Below are 18,428 nucleotides of genomic sequence, written 5' to 3' on the forward strand. Positions count from 1 at the left end.
TTTTATTTTACATAGATAAGAATACAGCACAAGACACACACCATAACAATATACATAAGTGATAAATTATTATAAAATACTAACAAAGTATAGAAATCTATGAACAAAAAACTACCAATATTTATATTATTAAATATATATGTTGAAGCACACACCTAAATAAACTTATAATGATAAAACAAAGAATACATTCAAGTCAGGTCAAGAATCTTTTATTGTCCTTTTGAACACATATAGCTGATGCAGTACACAGTGAAATGAGACCACGTTCCTCCAGGACCCTGGTGCTACATAAACAACATAACATAATTACAAAACACAGAGCTAAGGACGGAAAGTAAGCTGTCCTAGCTTCATAAAGTACATTGTGTGCAACTTGGTGCTAACAGTGCAAGACAAAAGACAGTGCAAAGAGATAATACAGTACGTATAGCAGCAGTTGAATAATGAGCAAATACAATTCAAATAATACATTATTTAATACATGTACCCTAATAATAAATACAAGTGACAAATTATAAAATAGCAATATATTAAACTATAAACAAAACAGAAAAATACTATTTAAACATCAAATGTTGAAATATAAAATACATGTAACTTTGTAAGAATACAAGCACTATATGCAACATAATCTTTTTTGAGCAACTGCTGTTTCGTCTCTGTCACTGGACAATAAATTCTGGCCTTATCCTGGCTATGTCCAGTTGCTGATGTCCTAGAACGACCACACTTTCTGCAAGTGTCAGCCTTCACTTAATGTATGCACGTGGTTGACATGGCACAGGTGGTTGAAATGCTGTTGGAGGAACACGGCTTGGTTGATGGACCATCACGTAGGGTGGAGTACTGCTGGGCTGGGGAGTGCTGGTTGCTGAGGCTCCAGGGTCCATGTCCAGGGTCCGAATGTGGGTTCGGTGTGGGGACCATGCTTGATAAAAGTGCTGGGCTCGATGGAAACAGCACCAGCTTGCGCCAGTATGACTAAAACATGATGAAAAAAATATACATTAACAGTCTACATATATGGCAGTAAAATTTAAGCAGTGGGTAAAGAGTTTAGGTGAGATATTTCAGATGTAATATACTGAGATGAATAATACCAGTACACTATGATGAATAATACCAGTACACTATGATGAATAATACCAGTACACTATGATGAATAATACCAGTACACTATGATGTATAATTTTTTTGTTTATTTATAACACTTATCAATACATGATACACATCGAGGCATGGATTTAAACAAAAAACAGCTCTTACCTGGGCGGTATAATGTTCCAAATCCTCCTAAAAATTAAGGTTACTCACAGCACATGATTATAATACTCCAAAAGTTATTTCAAAAATGATCTATTATCTATAAAGCTATTGCAAAAATTATCGAATAATAAACACAAACTAAAGTTAAAATATGAAGTCTAAACGAACCAGCGTGTGCGCTTCTGCTTAAATGTCAGTTTAAAGGCGATCACAATTAAAAAAACAAACCTCTTCACTCACTCTAGCTGACGCAATCACACTAATAATAATAATGATAAATAGTGACGATAACAAGACTAACAATAATAATAATAATAACAATAATAATAATAATAATAATAATAATAATAACAAACATCATCATCATCTCCGTGACCCCAATGCGCGCGTGGGGTGCATCTCTTCATCTTTGACGTCATCTGCGTCATCGCTGCTGTAGAGTGGTTTATTTGTATTTAAACTGTCTCCATGGTGATGGCCGTTCATCGAGTAGTTTCAAGTCAAAACCTGCATTGAGTTTCTGCGTGGCAACAGATAAACATCGTCTCCATCACCACAACTCTACAGATCTACAACTCTACAAGTCAACTCTACAATCAGCGACTTTCAACGAAGGACTTCTGAACACACCATGTCTATCCGAGGATTTCTTCAGGGACTGAAGAACTGGACTCTGGGTGAGATCGCCTGTGCTGCGGGTCTGGTCACTCTGTCTGCCGGTGCGGGATACTTCATTTACCGCAGCCTCCGGACAGAAAGAGCTCCTCCTGACCACACTGAGCTTCCTCAAGGTAGGAGGAGCTTTATCCTACCTCGTGATTTTATTGTCTCACTGATTTTACAATGAATCCAGTAGAAGGTACAGTGTTACAGTCTAATGTTATGTAGCTAACAAGCGACCTCATCTACTGCTAACAATTAGCCTCATGCTAGTTATCGTGCTAGCGAACTTGGCTACTGGTTTAAATTACACAATAAAGTCCTTAAACTTGGTTCAAGAATGTATTTTATTTCTACAATGAATTATTTACCCTGTTAGTAGGTCACTTTTAACAGCCCTGGCTACTGGTTTTACACTAAATCATGCTTAGCCTTGTGATTCTCCAGCTAGCGCGCTAACAGACTTTAGCCGATTTTTAGCGATTTAAATGACACTGTAATAGTTGGACTTATCATATTCTCAAGCTCTAGAGAACCTGTCTATTTGTTGTAATTATTACGCAATTAATTGGTAAATATAATATAAATATAATGTTTAGCCTAATGTTAGTTAAGCTGCTAGCGAACTTGGCTGTTGGTTTAAAGACACTAAAATCCTGAACCGAGTTGATGAGCTTGAACAACGAGAATTTCATTTATTTCTACAATATAATATTCATCCCCATTAAAAAGTGACTTTTAACAACCCTGACTACTGGTTTTACACTAAATCATGTTTAGACTACTGATTAATCAGCTCTCCTAAAGGGCTTGGTTACAGGTGTATGTTATCTACCTAGAGAACTTCACTAATCATTTTATTTACACAATATCATAGTGAGTATGAAGCTAGTTAGCTTGATGAACTCAGTTTTAATAATTACACAGTATAATATTTGTATAGATTTGGGTGGTGGACAGGGGCAGGAGGTTTTAGAGAGTTTAATCAGTTCACATGTACAGTGAATTTACACAATCTGATTGCTACAATTTGTCTGTTTCTTCACAAGTTAACTAATTATCAAACTTGACAGGTTATTAAGCATTAATAGGAAAGTTTGATGTGTAATTGAAGAGTCAGAATTCTGAGTCCCATAAAAGTGATTTTATTACAGAGCCTGTGGATGTGCTGGGGGAATCAGTAGGTACTCCCTCTGTCCTCCAGGTATGTGTCTGATAAATAGTAATATTTAGCTTCATTTGAAACCTGTAGGTCACTTTTGTCTAAGTGTGTGTGTGTGTGTGTGTGTGCACGTTAAGGTCGTTGAGCCAATCCTGCAGCTGCTGCCCCCGAACCTCAGGACGAGCCTTCAGCTGTCATTCTGGTAAACAAATCATTCATTTATTTACTAAAACCAATCAATAGATTTTACAAGGTTGTGTTTACTGTTAAGAGTGTTAGTATGAATCTGATTTGATAAGAAGCACTTATGATCTTCATGCTCTCCATTTCACAGCCGCTCGATGCTGATGAGCCGAACAACGCCTGCCGCGATGTCCAGTGCGTGTCTGCAGACTCCTCCCTCTCCCAGTCTGGGGTATTCTACAGTGCTGCAGCTGAGATACAAACACACAAACACCCTTCTTTACAAGTTCTAATGTTTACTTTTGTTTCTCTCTTTCTAGCCAGTGGGACATTAGAAGAGACATAGCTGGAATGATAAGGGGTCCAGAGAGTCGGCTCTACTGCTTTGACACTGCAGAGACATGCTGCTTGACTCTCGAGGTAATCACAGTCTTTATTACTCTGGTGAAGGGAATGGACATTTTTAAATTGACATGGTTTTTAGCATTTTGTTGAAATGTGGGTCTTGAATTTCATCTAATTGTCATTTGCAGGGATTCCCTTATTATACCAGCTATGAGGGTAGATTCACTGGCATTCAGGTAAGGGACTATTCATTGTGGCATTGTAAAATTATGGTAATTGCGTTGACTAATTTTGTTTGTGTGTTTTAAGGTTGTTGAGCCAACTGTTCAGCTGCTGCCCTACTGAAGAAGACCAAGACTCATCACCTGTTTTTCTGGTAACCAGAGCTTTAAGGAAAGCTATAGAATATTAGTATGAAACTGCTATGATCAGAAGCATTCACGATCTTCCTGCTTTTCTTTACACAGCCACTCGATGCTGGTGAGCTGATCAGCGCCCACCGAAACATACAGTTCCTCTCTTCAGACCCCTCCATCTCCCAGTTTAAGGTATTCTACAGTGCAGCAACTGAGATACAAACACACAAACACCCTTCTTTACAAGTTCTGATGTCTAGTTTTGTTTCTCTATTTCCAGTCAGTGGACATGAAGTCCTACTTCTTGGGGATGATAAGGGGCCCACAGAGTCGTCTGTGTTGGTTTAAAACCACCACGACACACTGCTTGACTCACCTGGTAATCACAGACTTGATTATTCTGAGGAAGAGAATTGACCTTGATGATTATTAGATGCTCACGTTTGTGAAATAGATCTTGAGTTCCAGCTATTTGTCATTTGCAGGGATTCCCTTATCATACCACCATAGAGGATTGTTTCTCTGGCATACAGGCAAGGGATTATTCGTTGTGGCATTAGGAAACTTTTGCTAATTGCAGTGACTAATTGTGTTCACTTTAAATTGTTCTTTTAAGTCTGAATCTGGGAGGGTTACAGAGTTCATCTCCTGTAACCGAGTGGAGACATCGTTCATCGTGCCACATTATAACACGGTAAATTTATTGCACTGTCATGAAGTGTATATTGTAGTTAGTAACTTTTGGAATTTTGTCAGATGTACTTTTATTTGTCTGCAGTGACAATATATTTTTTTATTCAGCACAAAACCGTTAAAACGGTAACCTGCGATTACCTGTATGTGGCTGGAGATGGGCAGCTATACACCTCCACCTGGGAGTATGACCAGAACGACTCTGAGGTAATTCCGAGTTTCAGATCTGATGTGTATCTACATATGTTGCTATTCCCCTGGTTCGGATGCTGTAAAATTTACTGTGTGAGTTTTAATGATTTAATGATTCGGATTGCAGGAGAATGAGGAGGAGGTGGAGATGGAGGTGCCCCTTATTTGGTACGATCCTATTCACTGTTTATTGATGTAATAGTGTATTGTATGTTTAACACACACTAAGCATTTACATCTCTTCTTCCTTAGCTGCCATCTCTTAGAAAGAGGGGTGACTGACATCGGCCTGAAGGTGCCCGCTGTCCGTGAGGCGTTCGCTGTGAGCAAAACCTTTCTTCAGCTGCTGTTATTGCGCAGGTAAAGTGCACTCTGCTTTAACGTGATATTGTGTGCTGTCTTATATTCAGACTTTGCTTGCCAGCATCCACATCCAGGACTTCTTGTTCGTGGTGGGAAAAAGGATTGTCATGCGACTGGCAGCAGCTAACAACCAGGTGACTTTAGAATGATGAAAGACTGTTTGATTTTTGTGATGAACATCCTTTCAGTTACTCAGTCATAGCCAAAGTGAGTTACAGAGATTTTCTTGTTTGTTTGAACAGGATGTAGTTGGTGTGCAGTTGGCATACGAGGCCCTGATTCGATTCCTGAGGACGCCTTCATATCAGGATTCGATTAAAGGAGAGCTCTCCGGGCCCGATGTAAGCTAATAAACGCCTGTGTGAAATGACAGATGTTTAAACAGAAAAGATTTTGATAATATAGAAAACTGAACGTCAATATGTGAAGCTAATTTCTTTTTGTACCTTTACTCCTCTGTGCAGGTCTACCACTACAACTTCCTGGATATTTTTTATGAGCTGATTCTCTTCGGCTTCTTTAAAAATGGCTCAACACCTCAGCTAGTAAGTGTCTCATCAGATTTAAGTTTCAGAACATGGTCTATTTTACCTCATTTTGATTTCCCTTATTTTTTAATCCTGATAAAACATGGCAAAAAGTCTGTTGTCTTTCTTTTCTAAAGTTTAAGGGAGGATTCTTGGAGCGCCTGCTTCAGCTCATCAGCATGTGGGATATAGACGTGTGGGAGCCTGCAGCAGAGCTGTACTTCAAAGTGCTTATTGTAAGTGTTCCAATATCTTCTGATGCCACGATACACAAATTCTCAGGATTGTACCTTAAACTCAGTGACACTATGTTGAATCTGTGTGTCATTTGTCAATAGGATCACCTTACACAGCTTTTTGAAGTACTGTTCACTCAGCCTCTGGAGCTCTACAGCAACCCAGCAGCCTTAGCCTCCATAGTTCAGATTCTCGTCCAGCAGCACGTCCAGCAGATGATGAACATTTTGGAGAAGCTCTGAGCAATGTCTTTCCCTTTGCCCTCTTCATCTTTTCTTCCTCTGTTTCATTTCATGTTTCTTCTTTTCTCTCACTTCTTTTTCCTACATTGCTCAGGCTCTCCATATGTGAGTATGAATTAATTTTATTCCTATTTTAGATTAATGTAATATTTTTAAAATCTCTTTTTTTTCCTACAGGTTGTACAGTGAACCCCAGGACTGAAGAAGGGCTTAACCCTATCTTAAGATCCCTTATCCCTTAATAATCATCCCTTATTAATCTATCCCTCTATTCCTGTCCCACTCCCTCATTCCCATAAATACCCTATAGTTCATAAATAGATAAGTAGAATTGATTGTAAGTAAACTTATATCTGTATAGTGCTTATATGCTTTATTTTAATAAATTTTTATATTTGTTCCTATTTCAGTCTCATTCTGAGTATTTTTAGTCATCAGTATATCTGTATATTTTTCCTTTAAAAAGCAACACAAAATGAATGTTTCACTTATATACAGATCCTTTTTAAAGAATTTCTTTTAAATGGTTCACTAAAATGTAAAAAATAGCATTTTATATTATATAATGTATTTATGTATTATACAATATATTATTTAATCTAAAAACACAAGCATGAACACAATGGCAGAAAAGAATGGAGCTCCACATTGAAGTGATAAAACAAGATGAAGGTCTTACAATACACTATACAGTTACTGGGGTGTGGTATAAATAAAAAACATGAGGTAATTATTATTAATTGGTAATCATAGTAATGTAAATAATAGGATAAGGCCTTCAACCTTCCCTCTGCTCTGTTCCCCACCTTTTCTACATGAGGTATCACGCTGACCAGAGAAAGGGTCAGTGTACTGCTCATGATTTTTGAGTTAGTGGTAAACACAAGTCAGTGTCATAGGAAGTCTCTTTCTGTTCCCATCCTCTCCTGTCTTCACTACAGTCATGTAAGTTAAATGCCCCCAACCCCAGATTTTGTTGATCCCGGAGCTGCACCCTCGTTGCCGGACACCCCGACTTCCTGGCCTGCCCCTTTAGATACACCTCTACTGTGTAATAATTTAAAATCTGTGTAATAATCTGTAATATTGACATGTAATGCTAAGGAGGAATCTTCATCTATCTTCATCAATAAATAAATCCAGGGAGCAACAATCACTTGTGTATTATGTGGGAGAAACTCTTACTCAGATCATAAAGAGGCAATGTTTGTGACGTAATCCTGGAAAAAGTGTTATATGAGATGGATATTATATCATTATTATTAACCTATCCTTTTTAATAAATGTAATATTTTGTAAAATTTTATTCATGTTAAAAAACATTATTCCATGTTATTTAATTCATTCATGTTCTTATTTTCTTTTGGGTAATGAACCAGTATTTTCTTTTACCACCTGAATAGCTTGTTCTCTTTCCATAGACAATTATGTACTCTTTATCTTGTCTTAGGCCTACAGACTGCATAATGCAGATTTATCCCTGTATAACTGTCTGTTAGACACATTTCAACAGTATCCATCTGACCAATAACCACAAAGAAATAAAAAGTGACATTCTTTACTTCTGCTTCATTCTTGATTTACTATTGTTGCAGTTCCAAGCTGCTTGATAAAACAACAGAAAAGAGATGTTGAAATGAACAATTCAGAATACCTTCAGAGGACCTTGTATTATATAAAGCTGCTATAAAAGTGCATGTGCAGAAATAATCACTCCTCATGGAAAGTTTATTGAATAGAGTATTAAGAAGAAGAAGTATTATAATGTGTGTGTGTGTTGTTTCACAAAGACAGTAAGACAGTACTTAGACAGTAAAGTCTGATCCTGAGGTTGATGAGATGAATGTGTGGGACACTCGGATGGATTATCATAAAGGAGATTCACTGTGAATACCACAATTTTCACAGTTTTAGTTAAGCTGTTCTTATTAAAATGATCGTTTTTATTTATTAATCTTTAGGAATTCACTGCTTAAGAAGTGATCTATGAGCAGTAGATATAAAGAGCTGTGCAGTAACTCCAGAGGAAATGAAAGCCATTATTGAGCTGAGTGAAATGTAACAGTTTTTTATTTTTTATTTTATTAGCAGTAACAACAAAAAAAGTCTATTTTTAAGAATTTATCTTCAGATGTTTAATATAAAAGCTGTTTCCTGGTTGACAGGTAATTTCTTTATTTTCTGCTCTCTGGTTGAGCATCGCCTGGCTTGCTTTCTACAGCTTCAGCCTCAGCTTCTTCCTGAACCATGTTTTCAGCCTCATCCACTTCTAAAAAAAAAAAAATCTTGATTAGCTTTTTCAATATGATGTAATGTTTAGATTGTATTCATTGACACAGATAAAATGTTGCACTTCAATTCCTCATTAATTTAATATCAGCAGATCACCAGGTACATTACCGATATCATGACATGATATTAATACCTGCTTTGATGACCCGGACTTTCTTCTTTCTTCTGCCTCGTGTCCCTTTTTGGTCCATTTCTTCTTCTCCTTTTCACAGCTGGTGCTTTCCACAGCAGATGTGCTGTTCTCTGGTTCTACAGCTTCGGACTCAGCTTCAGCCTGAACCAAGTTTTCAGCCTCATCTACTTCTGAAAAGAATTTGCATTTTACATGTGGTGTAATGTTTAGATTGTATTCATTGACACAGATATAATGTTTCATATCAATTCCTCATTAATTTAATATCAACAGATCTCCAGGTACATTGCTGACATCATGACATGATATTAATATTCATACCTGCTTTGTTGACCAGGACTTTCTTCTTTCCTCCTCCTGGTGTCCCTCTCGTGGGCCAGAAACAAAATCATGATTCACAATTAAAATCTGATATAAAGTTTTGACTAAATTAATTGACACAGATAAACTTCATTATTATTGATATTTATTACATAATTAGGAAATAATATACAATGTCTTAAACACTACCACTATTGACATTTTTGATTATTAATAATACTTTTTTATTAATAAAGGATGTATTTGTTTGTTTTTTTAAACTTTTTGTTAATTTTGTTTAGTTACTTATTTCTTTGAGTAGTTGATGTTCAGAGGGATCGTGTGCAGTTTAGTTTACAGTTAAAGAGCTGTATCAGTGTGAGTGATTGCTTTTACAAACTTCTTCTGGAAAGTTACATGATACACAATTTATTTATTTTATTTTATTTTTCAGCTTCTGTCTGCAGCACCTTCAAGCATTTATCTTATGAACATTGTCCATGTCGGTTTTGTGGTATCCTGAACTAAATATTATTATCGCAATGGAAAATGCTTCCTGGATTGACCACTAGGTGTCACTGTGTGATTACTGCTGTTAATATGCTCTCACTAGTTACTGAGAGAGTTGAGTTTTTGGGCTGAAAATGAAGAAAATCTAATCGGTTGTATGCCAGGTTCATTTTTGTTCATTTACTTACTCATTTTCTGGCTGCTCGTCATTTCAGCGGTTTTCATAAAGACATTAATATAATTAACATTAAACTAGCATCCAGAGTCTGCTTGTCATACATTGCTGAGAGAAACATTGGGATCATGAGTGTCTGAGAAATTACAAGCTTCTTACAGATTTCTTTTTTTAATGCTAAAGTCAGCCCTGTTCTGTTGTTTATGTCCATAATAGGTAAACATTTCTGTGTCAGAGTTTCATACAGTTAGAGGATGAACTGATTTACATGAGAGCATTGTGTATAACATGCCCCATACAGGAAGTATTTATATTTATACATTTTTTATACTGTGTAGTAATTATACTTTGTTTATCAGGGAGAAAGAGTTACTGAAGGAGAAGAGGCGAAAAAGACTTAGTTACTTTTCCCCGAACAAAAGGTACAAACCTTTGCATAGTAAACTTTCATATTTAAGCAATGCAAATGTTTTAAAGTCTTTGTAATTGCCTAATGTTTCTAAGCTCTAATTATTACTCATGTATTGTTTAATGCTTCGAAGAAAAGCAGACTTTTACCAGAAGCTCTTTTAGAAAAGCTGGGGAACAATAGTCTGTTTCGGGTGGGGAAGAAAGGAAAAAAATGGGGAAGAAGGGGAAAGAGAGAAAAAGAGAAAAAAGAGAAGAAAATGTGCGTTTTTACAAACAAATCAGAAAAAATTCAAGTCCCCCTCCCATCCACACTGATCCGGCTCGAATCCCACCTCAGACAAGGATTAAATATTGCATTTTGTTTAGAAATGGCAACTGTTATTCTACAGAAACAGTCCTGCTGTCAAAATGAGTCAAGTTCTAAGTCCGGTGTAGTTAGTTGACTTCAATTATTTAATTATCTGCAAAATATGACCTACTGTTAGAAATATTGTCTGACACACACCATAACAATATACATAAGTGATGAATTATTATAAAATACTAACAAAGTATAGAAATCTATAAACGAAAAACTACCAATATTTATATTATTAAGTATAGATTTAATAATATAAATAAAAAAAAAGTTAAGGATATTCGGCTTTGGGTGAAATTTCAGGATGCACCTAAAATGCACTATAACCTTTACAGGTGAACTTAATTTGACCTTCTCTACACTTTTGAATGCACATGTCCAACTGTTCAGTGTTTCAGTACTTTTTGCATAACTTGCTGTTTTCTAACAAGATGCTTAATGGCAAAATTCACAACTGGTGTTTGATCCATGAATCGACCAATACATTTTCTGGTTCAATTAGAATTGGTATTTAAACAGTCCTCTTCATCATGCTGTTCACATTTTGACATCATGAGACACCAAGACCATACCTAACAATTGATCAACAGTACCTCACCATTGCGAGGCTTCAGACAGGATGTTCTCAGAGGGAAGTGGCCACTGAGCTTACAGTGTCACAGAGTGTCATCAGCAGGTTGCGAAAGAGATACAGAGAGACTGGAAGAGTCACAGAAAGGCATAGAAGTGGACGTCCTTTGGCCACATCCCGCTTCATTGTGAACAGTGCCCTGCGGTACTGGATGATGAATGCCACTCAACTCCAGGCACATTTAAGGGAGATGAGAGGCACCCAAGTGTCATGTCAGACCATTTGAAACCATTTACATCAATGTGTTCTGTGTGCTAGACGACCTGCAAAGGGTACCTGACCACACCACCAGGCACAGGCGTCGGGCCAGGGAGCTTTTACGCTGGATGAGGGACCAGTGGACCTCAGTGCTGTTCTCTGATGAAAGTCAATTCACGTTGAGCAGAAATGATGGCTGCCAACGATGTTGGAGACGTCAAGGAGAGCGCTATGCATCAGCCACTGTTGTGGTGGTGTTACAGTCTGGGCAAGTGTGTCTACTCAATACAGAACTGCCCTACATCTTGTGAATGGTACAGTGACAAGCCAATACTACCTGAATAACATCATTAATCCAGTTATTGTGCCCCTGCATGAACAACACAGGCCTAATTTCTTCATCATGGACGACAATCCTCCGGCTCAACGAGGTCGCATCATTAGGGAACAGCTGCTGGAGGCTGGGGTACCTCAAATGGAGTGGCCTGCACTTTCTCCAGACCTTCCAGAAATCTAACAGCAGCAGACATTCCCCTATTTACATCAACGGGTCTGAAGTTGAGCGTGTCTCCAGCTTTAAGTTCCTGGGTGTCCACATCTCTGAGGATCTGTCCTGGCATCTGAACACCTCAACTCTGGTTCGGAAGGCGCAACAGCGTCTTTACTTCCTAAGGAGACTGAAGAAAGTTCACCTATCCCCCAAGATCCTGACCAACTTTTACCGCTGCATCATTGAGAGCATCTTGACGAGCTCCATCACAGTGTGGCATGGCAGCTCCACGATGTGTGAAAAGAAATCATTGCAAAGGGTTGTGAAAACCGCCCAACGCATCATCGGCACCCAACTACCTGCCATTGGGTCTCTTCACCACAGTAGATGTCTGCGCAGAGCACACAAAATAATCAAAGACTCCTCCCACCCGAGTCACAAACTGTTCAACCTTCCATCCAGGAGGAGATACAGGTCCATCCTCACCAGAACCAGTAGGTTTAGGGCCAGTTTTTTTCCTTCAACCATAAAACTACTGAACTCTACACTACACCGCTAGGACACTCATGTCTTTCTACACTTACCACTTTACAGTTCTGCTCCACTCTGTACATTCTGTTAATATAATATTTTTCTCTGTTAAACATTCTGTTGTACATTCTGTTATAATATAAGTTTTTCTCAGTGTGTAATATAATTAATGTACATATTGTCCATTTCATAGATTACACCTAGTATTATCTATTTGTCTCTATTTATATGAATTTACATATACTATATTTATACATACTATATAATATATGTATATTATCTGTTACTGTTGTACAAACATTGTACATAATGTACACATTTTTAGCACAATTATAATTACACCTGTCACTTTATCTACTGTAAATACTACTTGCACATACTTCTCTATGCACACTCTGACATAGCCTTATTTATCGATGTACATATTTACATATTTATCTGCACTTGTTCATTGGCAGAATTTCTATTATTTGCACTTCTGGTAGATGCTAAACAGCATTTCATTGCTATGTACCTGCACTCTGCAATGACAATGAAGTTGAATCTATCTATCTATCTATCTATCTATCTATCTATCTATCTATCTATCTATCTATCTATCTATCTATCTATCTATCTATCTATCTATCTATCTATCTATCTATCTATCTATCTAATGCACAGGGTTTCACCCTGTCCACCAGGTGCCTCAAAAGCGATGGGCCAAAACGGGCAGATGTGAACGTTTGTGTGCATCGCTGCATGTCAAAGCTTTTCCGTAGGACAGAAATACCTGTTCTCGTCTAGACCTGATCGGTTAGCAGTACACCCCACATGGCTCGCCAGCTCATCACAGGGCACTGCGCAAATACATTCACGCCCTCGCTCATACCTAATAGCGATTTGTTTCAGCCTATCCACCTACTGGCGTGTCTTTTGCAGGTGAGAGGAAACCGGAGAACACCCAGTGTACACGCACGGGGACTCCGGACAGACTGCAAACTGGTGACCCTGCAGCTGAGAGGTGGGACCTCTTTTAAGTCTTTTGAGACAGTCTGTGCAGACATTCTGTTGATCTTAAAGCGAATTGTTTAAACTGCTGTTTCCTCAGGTGTAACTCATCCGGAATTGCCGTAAATTGCCACTAGAGGCCAATCCTGGGTGCTACGCACAGCTGCACGAGGCCCACACACCTGTTTGTGTCTCCCTGGTGGTCTAGTGGCTAGGATTCGGCGCTCTCACCGCCGCGGCCCGGGTTCGATTCCCGGCCAGGGAAGCGAACTGTTTTTCGTGTCCGGCTAGAGCTAGCAGCTGCAAGAAGTGGGTTCACTGAAACTTCCCAGCGGCTAGTAAAAGCTGTCCTTCGAGCCGGATTTGAACCAGCAACCTAAGGATGTCCATTTATAAGCACCTACAGTCCTCCGCTCTACCAGCTGAGCTATCGAAGGGCGGGCGCAGGGCCATCTTTGGGCAGCGACCTGGCAAACAGGACCCCTGGCGATTTTGTCTGTTACGAGCCATGTAGTGCAGCGGTTTCAGGGGCACTAGGCCAGATTTACTGGGGCCTATAAATGTGCTTGTCGATGTTGGACCCTTCTCTCCGCTCTACCAGCTGTGCCGAAGCTGGGGAACCATAGTCTGTTTCAGGTGGGGAAGAAAGGAAAAAAATGGGAAAGGAGGGGAAGGAAGAAAAAAGAGAAGAAAAGAGAAAAAAGAGAAGAAGAGAAAGAAAGGAAGAAAGCAAAGGAGAGACAGAGTGCCACGTGTGATTCATATGCACCTGTTTTGTAATTTTTTTAAAAATATGTGCTAAAAATAAGTCCCCCTCCCATCCACATCGACCCAGACCGACCGAATCCCACTTCAGACAAGGATTAAATTAATTAATATAATTTAATTCAGTTTAGAAATGGCAACTGTTAGTCTACAGAAACCTTCCTGCTGTCAAAATGAGTCAAGTTCTAACTCCTGTGTAGTTAGTTGACTTTGATTATTTAATTATCTGTAAAATATGGCTCAGTACGTACTGTTAGAAATATTGTCTTTTTTTATTTTACATAGATAAGAATACAGCACAAGACACACACCATAACAATATACATAAGTGATAAATTATTATAAAATACTAACAAAGTATAGAAATCTATGAACAAAAAACTACCAATATTTATATTATTAAATATATATGTTGAAGCACACACCTAAATAAACTTATAATGATAAAACAAAGAATACATTCAAGTCAGGTCAAGAATCTTTTATTGTCCTTTTGAACACATATAGCTGATGCAGTACACAGTGAAATGAGACCACGTTCCTCCAGGACCCTGGTGCTACATAAACAACATAACATAATTACAAAACACAGAGCTAAGGACGGAAAGTAAGCTGTCCTAGCTTCATAAAGTACATCGTGTGCAACTTGGTGCTAACAGTGCAAGACAAAGGACAGTGCAAAGAGATAATACAGTACGTATAGCATCAGTTGAATAATGAGCAAATACAATTCAAATAATACATTATTTAATACATGTACCCTAATAATAAATACAAGTGACAAATTATAAAATAGCAATATATTAAACTATAAACAAAACAGAAAAATACTATTTAAACATCAAATGTTGAAATATAAAATACATGTAACTTTGTAAGAATACAAGCACTATATGCAACATAATCTATATTTTCTTTATTTTTTTGAGCAACTGCTGTTTCGTCTCTGTCACTGGACAATAAATTCTGGCCTTGTCCTGGCTATGTCCAGTTGCTGATGTCCTAGAACGACCACACTTTCCGCAAGTGTCAGCCTTCACTTAATGTATGCACGTGGTTGACATGGCACAGATGGTTGAAATGCTGTTGGAGGAACACGGCTTGGTTGATGGACCATCACGTAGGGTGGAGTGCTGCTGGGCTGGGGAGTGCTGGTTGCTGAGGCTCCAGGGTCCATGTCCAGGGTCCGAATGTGGGTTCGGTGTGGGGACCATGCTTGATAAAAGTGCTGGGCTCGATGGAAACAGCACCAGCTTGCGCCAGTATGACTAAAACATGATGAAAAAAATATACATTAACAGTCTACATATATGGCAGTAAAATTTAAGCAGTGGGTAAAGAGTTTAGGTGAGATATTTCAGATGTAATATACTGAGATTAATAATACCAGTACACTATGATGAATAATACCAGTACACTATGATGAATAATACCAGTACACTATGATGTATAATTTTTTTGTTTATTTATAACACTTATCAATACATGATACACATCGAGGCATGGATTTAAACAAAAAACAGCTCTTACCTGGGGCGGTATAATGTTCCAAATCCTCCTAAAAATTAAGGTTACTCACAGCACATGATTATAATACTCCAAAAGTTATTTCAAAAATGATCTATTATCTATAAAGCTATTGCAAAAAATTATCGAATAATAAACACAAACTAAAGTTAAAATATGAAGTCTAAACGAACCAGCGTGTGCGCTCTGCTTAAATGTCAGTTTAAAGACGATACGAATTAAAAAAAACAAACCTCTTCACTCACTCTAGCTGACGCAATCACACTAATAATAATAATGATAAATAGTGACGATAACAAGACTAACAATAATAATAATAATAACAATAATAATAATAATAATAATAATAATAACAAACATCATCATCATCTCCGTGACCCCAATGCGCACGTGGGGTCGCATCTCTTCATCTTTGACGTCATCTGCGTCATCGCTGCTGTAGAGTGGTTTATTTGTATTTAAACTGTCTCCATGGTGATGACGCGTTCATCGAGTAGTTTCAAGTCAAAACCTGCATTGAGTTTCTGCGTGGCAACAGATAAACATCGTCTCCATCACCACAACTCTACAGATCTACAACTCTACAAGTCAACTCTACAATCAGCGACTTTCAACGAAGGACTTCTGAACACACCATGTCTATCCGAGGATTTCTTCAGGGACTGAAGAACTGGACTCTGGGTGAGATCGCCTGTGCTGCGGGTCTGGTCACTCTGTCTGCCGGTGCGGGATACTTCATTTACCGCAGCCTCCGGACAGAAAGAGCTCCTCCTGACCACACTGAGCTTCCTCAAGGTAGGAGGAGCTTTATCCTACCTCGTGATTTTATTGTCTCACTGATTTTACAATGAATCCAGTAGAAGGTACAGTGTTACAGTCTAATGTTATGTAGCTAACAAGCGACCTCATCTACTGCTAACAATTAGCCTCATGCTAGTTATCGTGCTAGCGAACTTGGCTACTGGTTTAAATTACACAATAAAGTCCTTAAACTTGGTTCAAGAATGTATTTTATTTCTACAATGAATTATTTACCCTGTTAGTAGGTCACTTTTAACAGCCCTGGCTACTGGTTTTACACTAAATCATGCTTAGCCTTGTGATTCTCCAGCTAGCGCGCTAACAGACTTTAGCCGATTTTTAGCGATTTAAATGACACTGTAATAGTTGGACTAATCATATCTACAACTTATCATATTCTCAAGCTCTAGAGAACCTGTCTATTTGTTGTAATTATTACGCAATTAATTGGTAAATATAATATAAATATAATGTTTAGCCTAATGTTAGTTAAGCTGCTAGCGAACTTGGCTGTTGGTTTAAAGACACTAAAATCCTGAACCGAGTTGATGAGCTTGAACAACGAGAATTTCATTTATTTCTACAATATAATATTCATCCCCATTAAAAAGTGACTTTTAACAACCCTGACTACTGGTTTTACACTAAATCATGTTTAGACTACTGATTAATCAGCTCTCCTAAAGGGCTTGGTTACAGGTGTATGTTATCTACCTAGAGAACTTCACTAATCATTTTATTTACACAATATCATAGTGAGTATGAAGCTAGTTAGCTTGATGAACTCAGTTTTAATAATTACACAGTATAATATTTGTATAGATTTGGGTGGTGGACAGGGGCAGGAGGTTTTAGAGAGTTTAATCAGTTCACATGTACAGTGAATTTACACAATCTGATTGCTACAATTTGTCTGTTTCTTCACAAGTTAACTAATTATCAAACTTGACAGGTTATTAAGCATTAATAGGAAAGTTTGATGTTGTGTAATTGAAGAGTCAGAATTCTGAGTCCCATAAAAGTGATTTTATTACAGAGCCTGTGGATGTGCTGGGGGAATCAGTAGGTACTCCCTCTGTCCTCCAGGTATGTGTCTGATAAATAGTAATATTTCACTTCATTTGAAACCTGTAGGTCACTTTTGTCTAAGTGTGTGTGTGTATGTGTGTATGTGTGTGTGTGTGTGTGTGTGTGTGTGTGCACGTTAAGGTCGTTGAGCCAAACCTGCTGCTGCTGCCCCCCGAACCTCAGGACGAACCTTCAGCTGTCATTCTGGTAAACAAATCATTCATTTATTTACTAAAACCAATCAATAGATTTTAATAGAAGGTTGTGTTTACTGTAAAGAATGTTAGTATGAATCTGATTTGATAAGAAGCACTTATGATCTTCATGCTCTCCATTTCACAGCCGCTCGATGCTGATGAGCCGAACAACGCCTGCCGCGATGTCCAGTGCGTGTCTGCAGACTCCTCCCTCTCCCAGTCTGGGGTATTCTACAGTGCTGCAGCTGAGATACAAACACATAAACACCCTTCTTTACAAGTTCTAATGTTTAGTTTTGTTTCTCTATTTCTAGCCAGTGGACATTAGAAGAGACATAGCTGGAATAATAAGAGGTCCAGAGAGTCGGCTCTACTGCTTTGACACAGCAGAGACATGCTGCTTGACTCGCGAGGTAATCACAGTCTTTATTACTCTGGTGAAGGGAATGGACATTTTTAAATTGACATGGTTTTTAGCATTTTGTTGAAATGTGGATCTTGAATTTATCTGATTGTCATTTGCAGGGATTCCCTTATTATACCAGCTATGAGGGGAGATTCACTGGCATTCAGGTAAGGGACTATTCATTGTGGCATTGTAAAATTATGGTAATTGCGGTGACTAATTTTGTTTGTGTGTTTTAAGGTTGTTGAGCCAACTGTTCAGCTGCTGCCTACTGAAGAAGACCAAGACCCTTCACCTGTTTTTCTGGTAACCAGAGCTTTAAGGAAAGCTATAGAATATTAGTATGAAACTGCTATGATCAGAAGCATTCACGATCTTCCTGCTTTTCTTTACACAGCCACTCGATGCTGGTGAGC

At 38.1% G+C, this 18,428-nt stretch overlaps 2 non-coding genes across 2 annotated transcripts; one reads left to right on the forward strand and one right to left on the reverse strand.

The window, feature by feature from the left end:
* The first annotated feature begins 13,441 nt into the window (after window positions 1-13,441).
* On the forward strand, window positions 13,442-13,513 carry trnae-cuc (transfer RNA glutamic acid (anticodon CUC)). Its single transcript has one exon. It is a non-coding gene; the product is annotated as a tRNA-Glu (tRNA).
* An 83-nt stretch (window positions 13,514-13,596) lies between these two features.
* trnay-gua (transfer RNA tyrosine (anticodon GUA)) lies at window positions 13,597-13,685 on the reverse strand. The gene is given in 2 exon segments: window positions 13,597-13,632; window positions 13,649-13,685. It is a non-coding gene; the product is annotated as a tRNA-Tyr (tRNA).
* Window positions 13,686-18,428: the final 4,743 nt, after the last annotated feature.

The sequence above is a fragment of the Hemibagrus wyckioides genome, linkage group LG07 (assembly GCF_019097595.1).
Source record: "Hemibagrus wyckioides isolate EC202008001 linkage group LG07, SWU_Hwy_1.0, whole genome shotgun sequence".
NCBI lineage: Eukaryota > Metazoa > Chordata > Actinopteri > Siluriformes > Bagridae > Hemibagrus > Hemibagrus wyckioides.